The 19,253-nt window shown below is 41.4% G+C and overlaps 1 long non-coding RNA gene across 1 annotated transcript in view; it reads right to left on the reverse strand.

Annotated features, from left to right (window-relative positions):
* Positions 1-1,826: 1,826 nt before the first annotated feature.
* The window catches only part of LOC117820642, a 151,219-nt gene continuing 133,792 nt past the window's right edge, over positions 1,827-19,253 (reverse strand). The window contains exon 7 of the long non-coding RNA XR_004632796.1: positions 1,827-1,841. This is a non-coding gene — a long non-coding RNA (uncharacterized LOC117820642). The remainder of the gene's footprint in view (positions 1,842-19,253) is intronic.

Here is a 19,253-nt window from a genome sequence, read left to right on the forward strand (position 1 = left end):
GGGGCTGATCTGCAGGCAGAGCTGCAGTCCTTTGGATCATCTATGCACTGTGATCTTAAAGGAAAAATCGGCTGGGTTTTTTTTATACCCTGTCTACGATGAATAAGAAGCAAAAGGGAGGAGTGAGATAAGAAAAATTAATCTAGAGCTGAACCCTCATGGTCAAAATATGTGCTTAATACGAAGTGCTGTCCTGACACAGTGACCCTGAATCATTATTTCCAAAATCAAAACATCTGCCCTCAATATGAAAAAGCACAGGGACGTCTTTAAAAATCATATTTTAATGAATGTTTGAAAACTGCAGCAAGGACACGTAAAGAGTGTAATCTATTAAAAATCTGATCTCTGCAAAAATAGGGAGGGAGAGAAATTCATAGTATAAAAACGCAGAGCTTATTTTTGTACAGGAAACCTTTAAAGCTCAGGGAAAATACCCAGCTGAGTCTTAATGTGTGAAACAAGAGTAGTAAAATAGTAACATTCACGTCACTGAGGCAGCTTTATGTGCCTGGAATTCAAAGAAAGCTGGTTCTTTGCCTCTTTTGGTACACATTATCACCTGGCTTTACCACTCATTACCCAGCTGTGCTTAATACTGGATTTTGATTGGTCATAACTCTATAACGACAATGATTAATCACCAAAATCAAAGGTACACCGGGGACAAGCTGATCACACATGCCATATCAAATCAACCCACAGAAAGGAGTTTGGCACTGTGGTAAATACGTTAGAATGGAAAGGGACAAAATGGAACAGAACACATCAAAACAAAATGGAATGCTGTCAGTTGATCAAAGCCAAATAGAACAGTGATGCATTCTAAACAACAAAAGAGACACCAGGAACAACCTAATCACACGTCATATCAAATAACTCCACAGAAAGTAGTCCATCTCAATCCCCCTCTGCCTGTTGACACTGTGGTAAAAATGGAACAGTTGTCTCAGGCTGGTCTTGAGAGTGGGGAAATAATGACAGCTAGCGGGCAAAAATCCAGGCAACGACATTTAAACCATAAGGGGTAGTTATTACTTTTTTTATTTTATACTACTTTTTTGTTTTAAAGCTTGCCATGGAAACTAGCATGAGTTTGAATGTAGCATTTCCTCAAGTCTCCGTCTAACCCCTCCCCTCGGAGGTCCTCCAAAACGATGCCCCCACTCACATGCACAAGCGCCGCTGATTCACAACCAAATGATGGGGACTGATTCAAAACCGGTCCTCAGCACATCGTTTGTGTTTTTCACTACGTCAACTCATGTCTCACTCAGCGGTAAGACACTCAGCAGGACTGGATTTGATTGGTTTCATAATTTGGCTCCTGATGGCAGGGATTGGTTGGTGTTTTCCCAGGTTTACTCCGGCTGTAGATAGCGGCTTTTTTTTCACTCTTTTTTAAGAACAAATTATGTATTGATGCCATCGGGACATAAGGATCATTTTAACCAGTAAAACAAAAAGTGTATCTAAATCTGACTACCAACCCCAGCTTTAATGATAACCAGATAGCTGTGAAGATACCTATTTTTAGCAGTTAGAAGCTTTCAAACTCATCATCGTGAGTATAAATTGCACTATAACATAGAAGAGAGCACAGCTTCTCTTTGGGATCAGGAATCACATGCTGCCGGTTTCCAAACAGTGATCACAGAGAGAAAAATAATTGGACTTTAAATCAACAGACGTGTGTGCGTCATTCTGAAGGTTTACCCTCAGCTGTAGTTACTGCTGAGAAAAGCCCAGATTCCCTCTATGAGAATGTCTTTTTCTTCACTCTGTGGGTCTCTGCTCTTCTTCCTGTAGTTTCTCTACAGCCTTGGCACCGTGGTCATTATCTGCGGAGGACAGAAAAATAAACACAGAGGCCAGATTGTCATCGACTGTGATGCCAGACAGAGGCCTTGAGAACTGTTGAGAGGGAAAGGGAAAGAGCTGAAATGAAAAATCTATCCAAAAAGAGAAGACCGGGAGATATATTGCAAAAGTTTGTTTAAAAAATTGTTACGGATAAAATTCCTGCCTAGCCAGCCATCGCGTCAGTTCCCTCCGATAACTCAGGTGGGGCATTACCTAAAGTCAGTGAGAAATTGTGGCCCATAAAAGAGAAACATGGCTTCTTCCTTTTGCTGCCTTTGTTTACCTCGTTTCCTGGGTGGCTATAAAGCACAAAGACTGATGTTTCTGTCAATGCAGTGATGTCGGGTATGTTGGGGGAGCACAGCACATGCAGGTGAGGGAAAACACATCACAACAACAAATAGGAAGTGACACGTATGTGTGCAGAGGAGCGTGTGCACACATAAACAGACGCTTAGAAACATGCCCCAACTCCCTAAGACACACATTTACTCTCTTGTTCCCTCACACACACACACACACACACACACACACACATTCAGAGCGGCTGAGGAGTGCGGCTGGCGTCTGTCAATGTGGCAGGATGGTGGGCTTAGTGTGCTCCGCCGTGTGTGACCAGGACTGCCTGAGCCACTTCACACTGTGTTTGCAGTGCTTATCTGAGTCAGGGGCCGGGTCAGGAGGGGTCAGCGCTTGTATTTGCCATGCTGATAGACTGGGTAATGAAAAAATCTCCCAGCACAGAAGCCACACGCGCTGGGAGCAAACACTCAATGCTGTTGCTGCGATGCATTTCTCACACACTCCATCCTCGTTGGGATCCCATAAAGGCTGGTTACTTCAGGGTTTATGTCAGTAAAAGCCTGAGTCTCATTATACCACAGCATTGGTCCAAAACAGGTGAGGTCAGGCTTTCTTTCATATGAAAAATGCTATATTACAATAATTAAACCTAGGCCCTATTTTACATGGTGTACTGTAACTAACTAACTTACTAATTAAATAAATAATAAACTAACTAACTGACTAGCTAAATACATGATTAACTAACTAGCTAATCAATAAATAAACTTACTAACTAAATAATTAAATCAAATATAAATAAAGTAAATAAATAAATGAACTAACTAACTAGCTACATAAGTAAATGAACTAACTAAATAAATAAAAAAACCTAAATAAATAATAAAATAAGATAAAAAAAAGAAATAAACTAACTAAATAGTTAAATAAATAATAAATAAACTAACCAACTAAATAATTAAATAAACTAAATAATTACACAAACTTTCTAACTAAATAATTAAATAAATAATACATAAATAATAAATAAAAGAAATCAATAAATAATGAATAAACTAAATACATAAATAAATAACTTAACTAATGAAATAAGTAAATAAGTATATAAGCTAAATAAATTAAATGAAAAATAAAAAAAATACATAAACTACCAACTAGCAAAATCAATCAATCAATCAATCAATCAATCAAACAACTAAATAACTAACTAAATAAATTAATCATGTTGACATAATTTCTTTGGCCACATTCATCCACAAGGATTACATGTTGACCATTACAGTCTATATCACAGCCGATGGTTGGAACACATTACGCTAAAGTTAGCGTCTGATTTGCAGGTCACATTTGGCTATCAAGAGGAGGGATAAAGAAACCAGGTCCTGATCCAAAACCACTATACTTGGACTAGATCACCTGAGAGGGTCTACAGACTCTTTAAAACTGTGTGTCAGATTTGTGAAACCTTTTATTACTTTTGTGGGAAATGTAAAAAAGGGAAATGTCACAGCTATTCTTGTGCAGGGAAATCTTTTTTGCATTTTCACAATAAGAGTAAAGGTTGCACAAGTCTGAAAACCCTCTCAGATAATCCACTCCAGATATTACAAGTCAAGGAACAGGGGTTTGGATCAGACCCTGAACCAACATTTACTCATGCATAAAAAATTGTGTTCAAAACAGCTTAAATTTCCTGCAAGTGAAGGTTTTTATTGTCATTTAACAGAAATTTAATTTATATGAAACTATAATAGTGTCAGAGAGGAGAATCCTTGTTTGAAATGAAGAAAAATCTGACTAATTTATTAAAAACCCAACAAAGGACCTTCTCCTGGAGAGAACAGTTTTTCATCAAGTGCCGTTGGGCTGGACGGTGGAGAGATCACTGCAGGTAGTTATCTTCTGCTTCTAGTCTCCTTGCTGAGCTAAACTAATTGCCTCCAGACAGCTCTTTACTTGGAGAACAGATAGAGGAGTGATATTGATGTTTTCTGCTGAGTCTTGGCAAGCAAGGAATGTGCGCACTTCCAAAAAACAATTCCTTGAACTCCTAAAAACTTGCACAGATCCAAAGCTCTTGGCTTGCTCCGGAGAAACTAAGATTTATTTTTAGCTGCACTAGTGATACATTTTAAGGCTCTAGATGTTCTCAAAGCATTTCCATATTAAAGAGCATGATATTTAAAGTTTCCATATCCTATATGAGCTATTTTTCTTTATTCATAATTAAATTGTTTCGGATCAAAACCTCGTTTATATCCCACATTGAGCAGGATTCCTCCCTCGACTCGTGTCACACCTCTGTTTCCCCTTCAGAGATGATTATGGCGAGTATTTACACTTAAGGAGCTGCACTGTTTGGAGAAAAAGAAGTGTGTACTTGAGGCTATAATGAGTGCCATCCATTTAACATGCAATACATTCCCCATATATACTCCATAAACCCACTCTCCTCTTTCGATCTCACTCTCCAGCTCCCCTGCCTCCCCTCGTCTCTTCATTTTCCTGCTCTCTTTCTTGCTTTAGGGAAATCTCAGCCTCTCTATCCATCACCACAGCTCCTGTGTCACTGTCTCCCCCTGTGTAAGCAATAACAGCACCAACAGCGCTAACACAAGCCAACCAAAGCCCCAGCCCATTCAATCACTCCGATATGAATCTGCTTAAAACTCAGCTGTGCAGCGCCCGGCCAAATCCATCAGCGCAGGCTTAAGATCGGTGGCACACGCGGCTCTGATAAGACGGTCTCTGTGGTCAAGGGCCTGTGATGAAGAGCAGGGTAACAGCCGCTTCTGGCTGGATGACTATCAGGAGCACTTAAAAGTTAAAATAGTGGTAACGGACAAGAACCATTAGATAAATACTTGTGGTTCCAGCTTTGAGTTGGTTTAGCTGTCGTGGGAGCAGAGTCGGGGGTTTCGTTTAATTGGGCGGCATTTTTGAGGTATTATTTAATATTTCTCTACAATTGTTAGACGGCTAAGAGCTAAATTGGATAGCTGCCCTATTGTCTTTATCTTTTCCTGACTTTCGCACTTTTAAGACCCATGCTAAGTGAGATGTCTTAAACTTGGACCCTGTTTTTTCCTCTTCTGGAGTCTAAAGGAGTAATAGGTGTTTTTTTGACAAGAAGGAATAGAAAAAGACATTTTGTTAATCCCATTCATTTAACATGCAACACACACCTAGGTTGGAAATACACTAATGAAGAGATGCCAGCGTGAGGGGGTTAGTTAGAGGTCTGATCAATCAATCAATCAATCAATCAATCAATCAATCAATCAATCAATCAATCAATCAATCAATCAATCTTTATTTATATTTTTACAACTTATACAATTTATATAATTCCAACAAATGTGATCTGAAGACTCTATCCAAACAGAGCAGGTCTAGACCATACTCTAAGTTCTATTATTAACAAAGACCCAACATCAAGGCAGGATAAGACAGGATAATATCCAGTCCCATCTTACAAACAGGACTCAGTCTGATCTCATCTTAATCCACCATGAGCAGAGCACTTTGCAGCATTTAGCAAGTTACAGTGGCAAGGACAAACTTCCATTAACAGGCAGAAACCTCCAGCAGGACCAGACTCATGTTAGACACACATCTGCTGAGACCGTGTTGGAGAGAGGGATAGAGGGAGATGAAGAGAGAGAGATGATAGTGGTGAGACGGATAGTAGTAGTTGTAGCAACTCGAGTCTGGCACGTCCACAGCAGCAGAGATCCAGAGGAACCTATGAGACAAGGGAACTCAGGGACTCCAGAAAGGTCTATGGTTAGAAACTTTAATGGGACAGGAAGAGTTAAAGTAAGAGACAGGCAGACAGAGGAGACAGAGGGAGAAAGACATGGATCCCAGTGTGTCAGTTCCCCTTGGTGCCTTGCTTATGGGAACCAGTGCAATTTCCGCACTTTGGTCTGCACAGGGACTTGAATCTTGACTCTCTGGTTCCCAATCCAAGTGCTGACAGCTGCCCTCCTCACTTCCTGTAATTTCTGATCAATCAAAGTATATCCCTCCATGCAAGTGTTGCTTTTCCTCTCTACAGGCTGTGATTCTTCGTCATAGAGTCCTTACAAGAACAGACCTGTATGTTAAAGAGTACACGTTTTTTGAATCAAGAATCAGCTGTTCTATCACTGTCTTTAAAGCCTCCAGACTCCATTGAGAGTAAGAGTAATTTTACCTGATCTATAATGACCTTGATCTAAACTGGTCAAAAACATCAAAGCTACACAACAGCAGCGCCCAAGTTTTTCTCTATAAAATTCTAGTTTCAGTCACTGGAGTCAAGTGCCCTTTAAAAGAGACGTAGGCTGTTTCTGGGTGAACTAAAGGATTGTACCTGAACACAGAGCTCCCCCTCTGTAGGGACCTTTTCACTCAGAGCTTTGTTGTTGCACGTAAGTGGGGCAGCGATTTGTTTCCGCGGCACAAAACGATATTTCTTTGATTCTTCAGAGGACTGAGAGCTAAACTGGAGGTCTGCCCTTGATTGTGTTATTGTCTTTGTCTTCTCTGTCTTTCACACTCTCAGGCCCTTGCCGAGTGTGTGTGTGTGTGTGTGTGTGTGTGTGTGTGTGTGTGTGTGTGTGTGTGTGTGTGTGTGTGTGTGTGTGTGTGTGTGTGTGTGTGTGTGTGGCGAGCATTTCTCCTGTGTGTGTGTGTGGCTGTGAGTTATATACTGTAGATTAGCAATGTCAGCTAAACACACACTGCTGGAAAAAAATAGAGAGAGCTCAAGGACAGGTAGCTCATAATGGAGCGTGTGGGCTCTGTGAACCTCTGCAGCCCCCACAGATGGTGGGGGTCGAGAGGGGCACAAGCCTGCTGGGAGTCAAAGCCAGGGGCTTGATTAAACACCAGCCCCACTGCAGGGGACCCCCAGAGGAGCCACATGAAGGAGCCAGACTGGCTGTGGTTCGGCTTCATAGCCTCTGTGCTGCGCTCTGAAAGTTTGTGTGAGCGGGTCAGCAGAGGAGAGGAGGGAGAGAACAAATGGATAAGAAAAGGACTTTGAGATTCTAAAAATCCATAATGGAGACGAGTGAGATATAAAGTTGACGTGTTTTATCTGTAAAGACAAAAAAATATGGGATCTGGGAGATAGAGGAATGATGACAGAGATGAAGAGGAGAGAATAAGAGGTCAAAGGTCAGATCAGAATAATAAAAGACACTAAACTGAAAGGCATAAACAAAGAGTTTTCTCAGTGTCCAGATAAATCCTCATAAAGGCCTCGTCTGTGGATTCACGCCGAGCGGACGCAGCTGCAGCAGTGTGAGCAATGATATTCAGTTTCACCTCTAACATCTTCAACACTTTTATCCCAGTCCTATCTCTCCGCTACATCTCAGCCTCCTGCTGGATCTCCAGGTCTCCACAGGCTCAGCATGGATCGTAAATAAACATCCGTCTCTCTCCTGTCCTCTGCCGCATGGCCTTAAAGGAGATTAGAAATTATTCAGACGCTCATCCATCTTTCACTCCAAGAATGAATAAAAGAGTGGGGCTGTTATCTGCTCTCCGTCTTCCTGAGACATCTCCACCACATCACATGGTTTAAGTTTTCCTAATCTCCCTGCTCTGATTTCTTTACAGCCAACCACAGGCGCTCACATTCTTCCACTGCGATGGGGCAATCTGCTTTATTTAATAATTCACGAAGCAATCAACCTCCAGCACCGATTGTGGACGAACATATGCAGCTGAAGTGGGGAATAAATACAAATAAGATCTGCATGCAAGGGGTGTGAGACAGCTTTATAGTTTTAAAGATAGAGTAAGACATCTCTTCAGTAAAGTTTCATGTCACCAAGAGGATTGGAAGATTAATCAGGTTGAAGCTGCGTTTCTTTTTAAACCTTGAATATATTTTTACATAACTAAGGTTTAAATGACTGCAAAATGATGTTGCATATCTTTAGTCCATATCTCAGCACCCCCTTCACAGATAAAGATCTTTTTCTGGAGGAGTGTTGAGGAACCGGAATAAAATATATTTTGTATATTTTGCAGAACATATAGGAGTTGCTGATCTACCACCACCTGCTGTTACATGGCACAACACCAAAATGTACACCCGTTCAGCTAAAGATATGTGACAAGTCTACTTTCGACGGAGCCCACACCCAGCACGCATCAACCTGAACAAAGAAGATCAACCTAGACAGGAAGTCAGGCACGAGGATGGCAGGCAACATCCGCTCAGTTTCAAAATAAACACCATATACGAACTCCCGATCGTTTATCAGATCGTATTGATTAGAAATACTCATTGATTATGGATGTAATAGTTAACAGCTACAAAACAGCCATATATCCGTGATCTATGTCCACCACAACAGGACTTTAAGGTGATAACTATGTCAGAAGGTAACAGGACAACAGAGTAGAGCAGAATTATTCATATTAAACTCATCTAAACCTGCAAAAACTAAACTTTATAGTTATGCAGCATACTCAGAAGCTCTAAAGTCATGGAGTACCATCCAAAGAGCAGTAATTCAACCACAGAAAGGCTCTATAACTTGTTGTTTGTATGTTGTTCTCTCCTGTGTGGCAGGTCGCATGCCATTGGATGGAGCAAACTCATGAACTGGAATGTGGTGCACATGCACACTGCATACATTTGCAGAAATAGGTGTGGGGACCTTCGAAGGTGCAATTGAATGGCTATTAATGGTAAAAAAAAAATGAATAAGGATATTATATTAAGGGAAGTAATGTATCTGTAGAAGTAATTTTGTTATGTCTTGGGACACATTCAAATTTGCACCAAGAAAATTGTTGCAACATGTTAGCCCATTTCGTGGCCGCCATCTGAAGTGATCCACTGCAGTACTTTCAAACAGTTTTCTACTTCCAAAAGTAGATCCCAAATTATTTAAAATAGCACTTTGAAATACTGAAACTCTGATTCATGGCACCTGATGAAATTTAAAGATAACTCTTTATCTGTAGTAAACTGTTTTCTGATCATTCGTGAACCAACTAGACGGAAGTTGCTTTGAAGGCACGTAGAATGAGCTTTACACAATTTCATGCTTTCTCCTGACTGGAGCAGAGTTAGAGGGAGAGATAAGTGGATTCTCCATTGCAATTTAACAGGCTAATGACTTGTCATTCAAATGAAGGGGGCTGTAGAGCTTTGCCAAGCTGTGGAAATGAGGATGAGAGTGTGGTTTGTGCTGGGGAATGGATGTAAACAATGTGACAGTGAACACGAGTGCTGTGGAGGTTATATGAGGCTCAGATTTATTCAGCTTGTACACGAAGCGACACAAACATGCAACATATAACCAATAAGACATAAAATTGGGACATAAACAAATCTGATGCATTCTGGGAAAACTCCTCTGAGTGTCTGAAGAAAGCAATGAGCGCTCTGCAGGAGAGGAAGCCCCGGGGGCAAATACGGAAAATATGCAAATACAGATGCCTAAACAGCACATCGCTCCAAGAGCCGAGCTGTACGCTACATCACTGAGAGGAATCACTCACTGTGGAGCTGTGCTTTCTTTTACCCTCACTTATTCCATGTTACAGACTCGTGCCAGTAATCTCAATTAATTACAATGTAGCTAATTATAATTTCATTTGGCACTCCGCCCGATGCAGACTGGTTTAGACTGAAGATATACATCTGAAGAAATGGGTTTCAATTTGATTCAATTTAAACAAAAGGGCATAGAACATCCTCAGAGTCTGTGCATCTTAAAATGCACTCAAACGTCAGTGTTACAGGTGCAAGGCTCCAGAGGCAGGTTAATAATAATGTATATGTGATATCTGCTTAGACTGTCAAAACAAAGCTGCAGAGTTTGAGATATCATCAAGAATGACAGGGAGAGACTTACAAAAGTAACCTGTATTGTCGGTGATAATAAATAAGTAATGCACTAACGGACCACTGAAATAAAAGCTTGCATGAAAGAATGATTAACATGGTCAATCCTGTGATCTATCGTCAATGATTGTCAAGCATCATCTAATATAATTCCAACGTAGCTCCTTTTCCGTGCTGTGTTAACATCTGCAAAAACACTGTCCCCCAATGCAGTGCCTGTTCATGTGTTTCTGATCGATTTCAGTTCAACAGTAAATACCAATTTACACAGAGGCTTAACTGAAACTGATGTTCTTGTGATGTTCTTGTAATTAACAAGTCTTAAGTTTGCTGAAATAACAACATCATGATGCAGATTAGTCAAAAGTCAAGCTTTGTCAGGTCTGTCCTCAAGGAGAAGAAAACTACTTTTACAATGTCTGTTTATTGAATGGAGGTCTATGAAAGAGGATTAGAGGAAACTTGTGTTTTTTAGGTCTGACCTTCTTCATGGAATGTTCATATTTTTCCTCAGAATTCTGAGATCTTCTGGAATTATGTCTTTGATGTCAGAATTCTAGATCACCTGCTGTTGCTCTCCATACAGACTGTTTCTCCTGCAGACACCAGAGCCTGCTGACACCTGATTGGTGGATACTACTCAGACTACGACATAGACCAGAACACTTCTCAGACTAAAATCCAGACCCTGAGATCCGGATTCAACATGTTTCTGAATCAGAATCTGTAATTACAGGTTAGTTGTAGCTGAAAGTAAAAAGCTTTGTCAGGTCTGCCCTCAAGAGGAGAAGAAAACCACTTTGACAATGTTTGTTTGTTGAATGGAGGTGGGATCCATCGTTTATGATGCTGTGTTCCAGGAAGTCAGGAAATCTAAACGCTGATTGTCTTTAGTGACACAGCAACAAGCAGATTTGTGTCTCAGTGTAAATGTTTGATCTAGAACAGATTGTTAGCTGCTCTTCATGAAGATATCTGTTTATAGAGAAAAATAAATCCTCTTCAGATTACCACTGATTAGGTCGGGATTACAGTAGACTGTGTTCTGCCTGTTTTTGCTTTACATACAGCCTGTTTTATCTGCAAACACACTAAAGAAAGATGATATGTGAGACCAGAACACTTCGAATATTCAAATCCAGACCCCAAAATACAGATTCTACATTTTTCAGGATTAGCTTTGTATTATAGTCACAGCTTTGTTAGATTTAGGCACCAAAACAAGGTTCAAGGGTCAAGGTTTGGATTAAATTGACCCAGCGATCATTCTCGACGGTCAACTAAAGTTACTGCATCACTAAGTTGCTGCAGGTGTCCTAATAAAGCACTTCAAAGCTATTTTAAACCATCCCTTGTGAACTCCTGGAACTAAAACTCCGTGTATGTGATGTACAAACAATGACAGGTCCTTGTACAGCTGCTCAGAGGCCAGCAGCATCAGCAGGACCAGGTGCACTATGCGGGTGAGGATGCAACTTCCTGCATGTGAAGTAGGACAGTGCTAAAAAAGGAGCCTGCACAATCAGCAAAAAGCCCTACACAGAAAAACACAAGGACAAAAAGCCAGACACACACACCAGCTTTCTCTCTCTCTCATCATCCTCATTTCGTCTTCACATCTCCACTCTGTCACATTTGCTCCTGACTCCCGCTGTGCAGAGCTTGATTGACACATCACTGACTTCCCTGCATCACGTGGCGATCATTACTTTCAGATGGCTCCATTATTAGTTCTTGGAGTGAGCAGCCCTGTGCCCACAGGGATGCAGAGAGGAGGCAGAGCTCTATAAAAAGATGAGACATGGTTAACTCTCATCAAAACAGACAAGCAGGCAGGATTAGGAAGGGTCGGTGGCGCTTCGCAAAACTCTTTGTGCAGCATATTTCAATGCTCTTAATTGTTTCCCGAACATCTGCTTACCTCCTCCCTTTACAAGATGTTAGTTAATTAGGGAGTTCTGTGTGTGCATGTGTGTGTGTGAGAGCAGCAGAGATGTGCAGAAAATTAAAACACAAAGGGCAATAAGTGGCCAGCTGTGGGCTGAATGCTCCTGTAATGTGTTTGACCACACGTGGATCTGCTGAGGGCTGAACAAGGGAAATTGCTGAAACTGCAGTTTTCAACGGTACAAGGAGAGAAGGTGAGCTAACGTATGAAAAGACACAGCAAAAGAAAATGAGTAATTGTTTTCGGGGGTGTGGTAAAAAGTAGAAACAGAAGTAAGAAAACAGAGGACGTGAGGATGCAGAGTGTGCAGAAAGTGCAGGTGTGTTGAGGCAGCAGTGCATGAGTATGTGTGGAAGCAGGTGCTTTCATGGGTGTGCATGTGTGGCTGTAGCTTTGCCTGAGTGAGCCTGCTGCTATCTTGACTGATACAGTGTGGTCATGCATTTTAATCAGACTTTTTGTGTTTCTTCGTATGTTTCTTCGGTTCTCACATGCGGCCCCCGCTGGCACCTCAGAGGGAGGCCTTGCCCTCACAACAGGAACGCTGGGACTTCTATCTGTCTCCCAGAATTAGATGCCTGTTTTCAGCCACACACACCCAAGCATGCCATTACACCGTACTGTAATGTTAGATTCAAACCAGCATGGAGGCAAAAGGACAAATTGTTGCAAGACCTCCTCCCTCCCACACGTGCGCACAAACACACAGCCTTTGAATTGAACACGAGGCCTTTTACTCCAGCCCACTCAGGTTTGCAGAGACAGGACTGGAACATGAATAACTACAGTGAGTGTAGTGGCACAGTGATGGAGGCCACTGCCTACCGCCCGCCTCCCCTGTAGTTAAACAGCGTTCAGAATAACTTATATGAGTGCCAATCACTCCAAATGAAAAGTGCAAATTAAACTCTCACGCTCAAATGCATAATTAGGCCTCTGACTTGGCAGTGAAGCGTGAACGATTGAGGGCGAAGAGATGAGTGCACATGCAGGTTTTTTCTTTTGCTCCTACACATAGGTACACACATATTGTGATTACACTCTGCTGCTGTGTCTCAGAGCAAAATCCTGCCACACTTAGCACATGATATTTTCAGCGAATCAGAAAACCAAATACTCTCAGAGAAAAAGACAAAGCTCCTTTATATCTTTTCACGTCAGATGATAGAGCACACTAGAAACAAAACTGACCACATATTTATTTGTTGGTGCTTGCTCTTCTTTCAAGCAAACACTGGTTACAGTCATGTAAAATAAGGATAGAAAAAAATGTTGAACTTTTTCAAAGGCTACTGGTAGCTGTTAAACTGCGCCTACTCAGGGCATCATAAAAAAAAAAAAAACTCCTGGAAGAAAATTCAAAGAGATAGCCGAGGAAGTATCTGCACACCAATTCACCAAGCCACAAAAAGTCTGCAGGCTGGGATAAAAGCAGAAATAGTCTCTCAAAGTAAGACATGAGTGGTCGAAACAAAAGGTGAAAAAAGACTAAGAAGTTGATTCTGATGTTTTTATTAACCTTGTTTGCACTGGGAGCACCTTTACTTGATTGTTTGGGCTTACAGGCGTTAAATGAGGCAGAGCGCCTTTTGCCATCGTTATAACCTGGCTCTTAGACTACAACAAAAGACGAGAGGAATAAGAAGTTGCCAAAATAATTTAGTCATTTGTTGCAGTGTTAAATGCACCAAATGATAATGATGGATATGAGGTGTGTTAAGTCTGCAGCAGCAGTAGTGTGCATGCATGGTGTAGAGAGAGAAAGAGATCAAGGCTGCAGGAAGGCAGCTTTTATATCAGGTGTAGATCACCGGTATCAGGTGCTTCAGATCTGAGAGGATGTTTCTTTGAGGTGTTAGCTCTTCTTGCAGCTCGTAGAAACGTACAAATTAGTGCGTGGCCACATGAATATAAACATACAAGCAGGGGCTGCCATGCATGAGAAGATAATAGCTCTAGAAGTATTAATATTGATAAAACTTCAGGCTGATTGGGTCACACAGGTCCACAGTAGGAGGTGATCTACATTAAACCCGTAGGAGGATACAAAGGTTTACATCAAACCACAGGATTTATTTAGAGCTCCATCCAGGACTTTGTTTGCTTCACTTTCTGCAGCGTTCCCAGAGTATTTCTTTCTTCCTCTCACTGATGACAGACCCACAAAGTGCGTCCACAGTCCAAAAGACAATAGATGTTGCTGCAGATGTGGTTAGACTTGTTGTTTGGGGTGTAGACTTGGCCTGAGTTGAAGCAGCGTGGAGTCTGCTGTGCACAATATTGATTTCAAGGGATTTTCCACTTATTGTTTGAAAAGAAAGTCCAATGCATAAGAAATTCGAACTCTGCTTAGTGACAAAAATTAAGATGGTGCTTATTTATTATAGCTTGTGGTGTTAACAGGCTGTGGAGTGAATTCTCAACCAGTTTTGCATGTCCAAAATAAATGTTACAGAGAGGCATCTGGATCAAATGTTTGGGCCACTTCATCACACAATGGATCAATTGTCAACTCGTTATTTGTTGTTGAGACTTCAGTGTGTCTCAAAAAGTGAACCCAGACAATGGACCATATTAAAGGAGAGTATGGAGTCACTTTGAGTTTACCTATTGTTCTTTAAACGCCCTTTTAAGCTTCAGGTTCAGCATTTGCCGGGTCCATCCAGCTTTTATTTGTCTTTTTAAGTTATTTTTGGACATTTCTAGCCTTTATTAAAAAGATCGACAAGAAACATGAGGAGCAGTGGGAGATGTTATGTAAAGGGCCTTGACTGGGAGATGAACCTGAGACTGCTGCTCTGAGAACTGAGCCTCTGTACATGGGGTGCACACCTAAGCAGGCCAAAGTGGCGCCCTGCATTTTGGGTTTTTTAGAGCCAGATATTTTTGCACAGGATTGAAAAGCATTGTTACAACTTGATGCCAGTAAACAGGCCCTTGTAATATCATATTGTCTTTTGCAGGTATGCCATAAACTATTGCCTGCTTTGGCTCTATATACACTCCTCAAAAAAATTGTGATGCCAGTCATACACCTGTGACTGGTACACACCTGGCAGCACTTGAAGCTCAAAACAAGAGTGAATGCCAACAGGAGAATACTGAAGGGGATTTTCCACTTGTTAAGCTGTGTTGTTCATTCAATGAATGTGCATGCTTACAAGTTAGATCTTGGTTTAAAGGTGACTAATCTGGCTTTCCAACGATGTAACATGCAACACCAATCGATATTATTACAGGGGAGAAATGATTGACTGAAATAACGTTTCCAAACGTTTTAAAGCAATTTAGTTGGGTGTCTAGTCTCAGTCTTACAGATTGTGCTGCTGGAGTTGGGCGTGTGGAGGGAGCTTGGAGTAGAGCTGTTAATACTTTGCATCAAAATAAGTCAGTTGAGGTGGTTTGGGCATTTGATAAGGATGCCACCTTAAGGCTTCCCTTTAGAGGCGTTCAAGGCCCCAGGTAGACCTTGAGCTTGCTGAAAGGATTAAATATCCAACATAGCCTGGGAATGCTTTGGGATCCCCAAGGAGGAGTTGGGAAATGTTGCTGAGGAGAGAATGTCTGGGTCAATTTGTCCACCTGGATGGGTGGATAGGACCAAAATGTATAAAATGAACACGTGCAGTAGTAATGAGGGCATTAAATTAATTTTGGAAACAGTGAGCTCATTATGACAATGACTTGTAGAAAAGCTATTTTAAGATAATTTACCTTTAGCTTTCCGTTTTCTAACAACCTGGGATTTGGGAAGAGCAGGTTTAAGGCCCTTCTGCTTTGGTTTATGACCAAAAGTCGTACAGTTTATGACTCAGACACCTTGAGAGAGGGCACATTTATCTAGTATCTATACCATTTCTACATTTTCAAGATATCATGCCCAGAGATGAGGTTGGAATGTAAATTGGCCGGCCAATCAAGAGCCTTCTTTTAGCCTTCTGACTCGCAGTTACATCACATGACACTAACTTGTTTTTCTCAAACTCAATCACAAGAAAACTGAGACATAAGGAAAAACTTCACTTGTCCTGAAATGGAGGCAATGAAGCTTGAAAAGAGGACTCAGATAATTTGAAAAAAACTGAACTTGAAATTGTTTCTTGTTAACAATGTACTTGAAATGGTTCCTTGTTAACAAAGAAAGCATTATCTTGTCTTCTTCTGGAGCTGAGTGGATCTTGGTGAATAGCGAGCCACTGCCTTGGAAACAGACGCCGTGCAGAGAATGGGAAGCTGATTAGATAGAGGCAGCTTGTCTCCAATCAGACTCAGTGTCTTGTTTGTTCACTGGGGGCACATCCAGAGAGCCCTCCACGCTGACCCGCATGGCAGCACAGTCAGTGTCGCCATTTGTGACTGTTACTGGAACCCAAAGCCGAAACGTCTGCAGCAGACCCAGCCTCTGGTACCAAATGGTGATGCATATTATGTGTAAGCATTGTTTCATCTTGTTTAGAGCGTCAGATTGGAGAATTACGTGAAATTCTTACGTGATTGAGTGCCTGATTGATAGCTTTCTGTCACTTTTTTTGCATCTTGCTGTCAAATGATGTAACCACATGAAACCGAAGCAATCTCTTAGGAGAGTATGTGGAAAGAATAACTCATGTTGTCTACAAGACCAGGGCAAAAAATCACAATATGTCCTCATCAGTATGCTTCTGATTCATTGAAGCCATTCCTAAACATCTAACGCTCCAATGTTCAGAAGGAAATTTACCAAACATGGTTCATCTTTTTGATTTAATTCATCAAAGTAACCACGTGATCAATTTGATGACAGTCTCCCTTTGCTCATTTCCAATGTACACAATACAATATTAATGCAAATGGATATATTCCCCCCTCCCTCCAGTCCATGGAAAAACACTGGGATTACATTTGCAAAGCAGTTGTTGCATTGTTGTTGTTTTTTTAATATTATTGAAGGTCTTCTGTGTGCACAAAAATGTCCCTTTAGTTCTTCTGGAGGTCATGTTTCTTCATTTGAGGATCTGTTTTGCTTTTTTTTGGGTCAACAATTCCCTCAAAAGAATGAAAGGTTTTCTCCAATTGTGTGGATTGAATTTGCTTTTTTCCACAAGTATGATGCCACAGGAAATCCTCCAAAGTACAGACACGTCAGCGGTTACAATCCAGAAGCAGAGGAGTCTATCGCTGAACCAAAGTGGGGCAGAATCATGCAATCAAGGTCCACTAAGACTGGTCATAAACTTAATCAAGGAAGTGGGAAACACAGGGAGGTCAAACAGGTTGTCAACTGACCAGGAATGAGAGAAAATTACACATTTCAAAATAAAAGAGGAAACACAAAAAATTAAACATGAAGTAAGTAATAAAAGGTAACTGATCAACCAGGAGATGTGACTGTCTTTATAATACTCAAATCAGACTTCACATTATAAGTAAAATTAAAGCACAATCCAGTAGACGTAGGGTTTCTGGACTCGTCAGCCTCATAAACCGATTGCTTTATCCAGTGCAGTGGGTCATAGTAGGTGACGATCAAACATAGTGACGCCTCAAGACCTCCAGACAGAAAGTCTAGCAGATCTGATTTTCTTTCTGCCTTCTAAGACGTGTTCCGTCATGCTAGCAAGGTTAACCAATGAGCAAACTGCATGTGTTTAAGTCACAACCTTACGGAAACAAAATATCAAAGTGAAACACGTAGGCATTCCCTGATGTCATCTAACCCATTCCTTCTTCCTTCCAGTCATGATGATTGGTCAGGTACCGCCATGTAGTCTGCATGTCTGTCAGTGAAGTCACGTCATGAATTCATGGCTCTGTGATTACCTAATTTGACACCATGATGTGACCATCGCAACTGGCAGAAAGACTGACCGTGGCATCCAACAATAGCAATGGGACCAGGTCTAAGATGGTTCAGATGGGGCTACCAGACTTTGCAAAACTGATCTGTTTGTGCACATTGAATACTCCCAAAGGACCTGCTTCAAATATAACTTTAACAGAAAGACCTTTATCCTTTACCCACTGTAATAATAATATATTCTTACCGGCTGCAGAGGTGAGCATGACATAAAACCTTGAACCAGCTACAGTGGTTATATTAAGCATTTCTTCATTTCTCAAAGTAATTCCGAGCAGATATTTCTTATTTCTGCATGAACATGAGCAGTTGGTCAGAGTACCTGTTTCCATTTGCATCTTAAACAGAGGGGAGAGTGAGGGATTGAAGTAATGCTTGCAACTAGAGGATATATTTGTTCAAGTGCATATTGATATCTTTTGGTACGACTCCAAATATCCATCTGTGTCTGATAGTCCCATCTCCCATACATCCTTATCAAAACTTCTTAACGTGAATTCATCGCTGCGTAAAACTTGCATGCATCATTTACCCACATTTTTGTGCACTGGGTGACTTTTTCATTACAAAACACTCACTAGAACACCAAATGTGCATGAATCTGTGGCCAAAAGTTTAACCAGCTCCTCATGTTTGTGTGAGTTTCAGCTCTTTCTCTGGCTTCACACATCCAACATCACCTCATCCTCTGAATGTGGCTTAGTGCCAGCCCAAATTGGCGACGATAAAGTGATATCTTGAACTAAACGCTATATGAAAAGCCCTGCTGTGGTCAATCAGGCACTTCGGCTTCCACACGGTCTGAAAATTCACACACAGTCACACAGGAAATACATGCACACAGAGGAAGGGATTTGCAGGGATTAAAATTCTCCAACATCCTGCAGAAAAGAGCATGCCACAGGTGCAGATATCAAGCCACAGGTTGTACATCAAAAACTAGAAAGAGACACACACACACGTTCTCCCACACAGTCACAGATCAGAAGTGAGTGTGTGAGCTCACAGGCACTGGGAAATGCTACTCTGATGTGTATTAATACACACATTGTCACACACACACACACACACACACTCACAGGCAGGGCTTTATTTTGGCGTGCTGCTCTGCGGTGAGCCGTGTGAGGGTTTAGAGGGATTGGACGGTGTTGACTTTGCCGTGAACCTGCGGAGCCTTTGGGCTCTCACAGCTGCCTCCCTCATCATTTGTGGAGGGCCTCCAATCACTGCAGAAAATCAGAGCTGGGAAGGACAGGAGATATATCACTCCCTCCCCCCCATCTCTCTTTATACTGCACTCTCCAAATATAAGGGGGGTTTATTGCCTCCTCTTCAAGGCGGTTGTCATAATTCACATTTCTTTGAGTTTATCTAATATTCCAATTATACAGCTGCATATTTGACGACCGCTATTTTTAAGAGCACTTCTCAAGGGCACCGTT

Source organism: Notolabrus celidotus, chromosome 10 (genome assembly GCF_009762535.1).
Source record: "Notolabrus celidotus isolate fNotCel1 chromosome 10, fNotCel1.pri, whole genome shotgun sequence".
Classification (NCBI taxonomy): domain Eukaryota; kingdom Metazoa; phylum Chordata; class Actinopteri; order Labriformes; family Labridae; genus Notolabrus; species Notolabrus celidotus.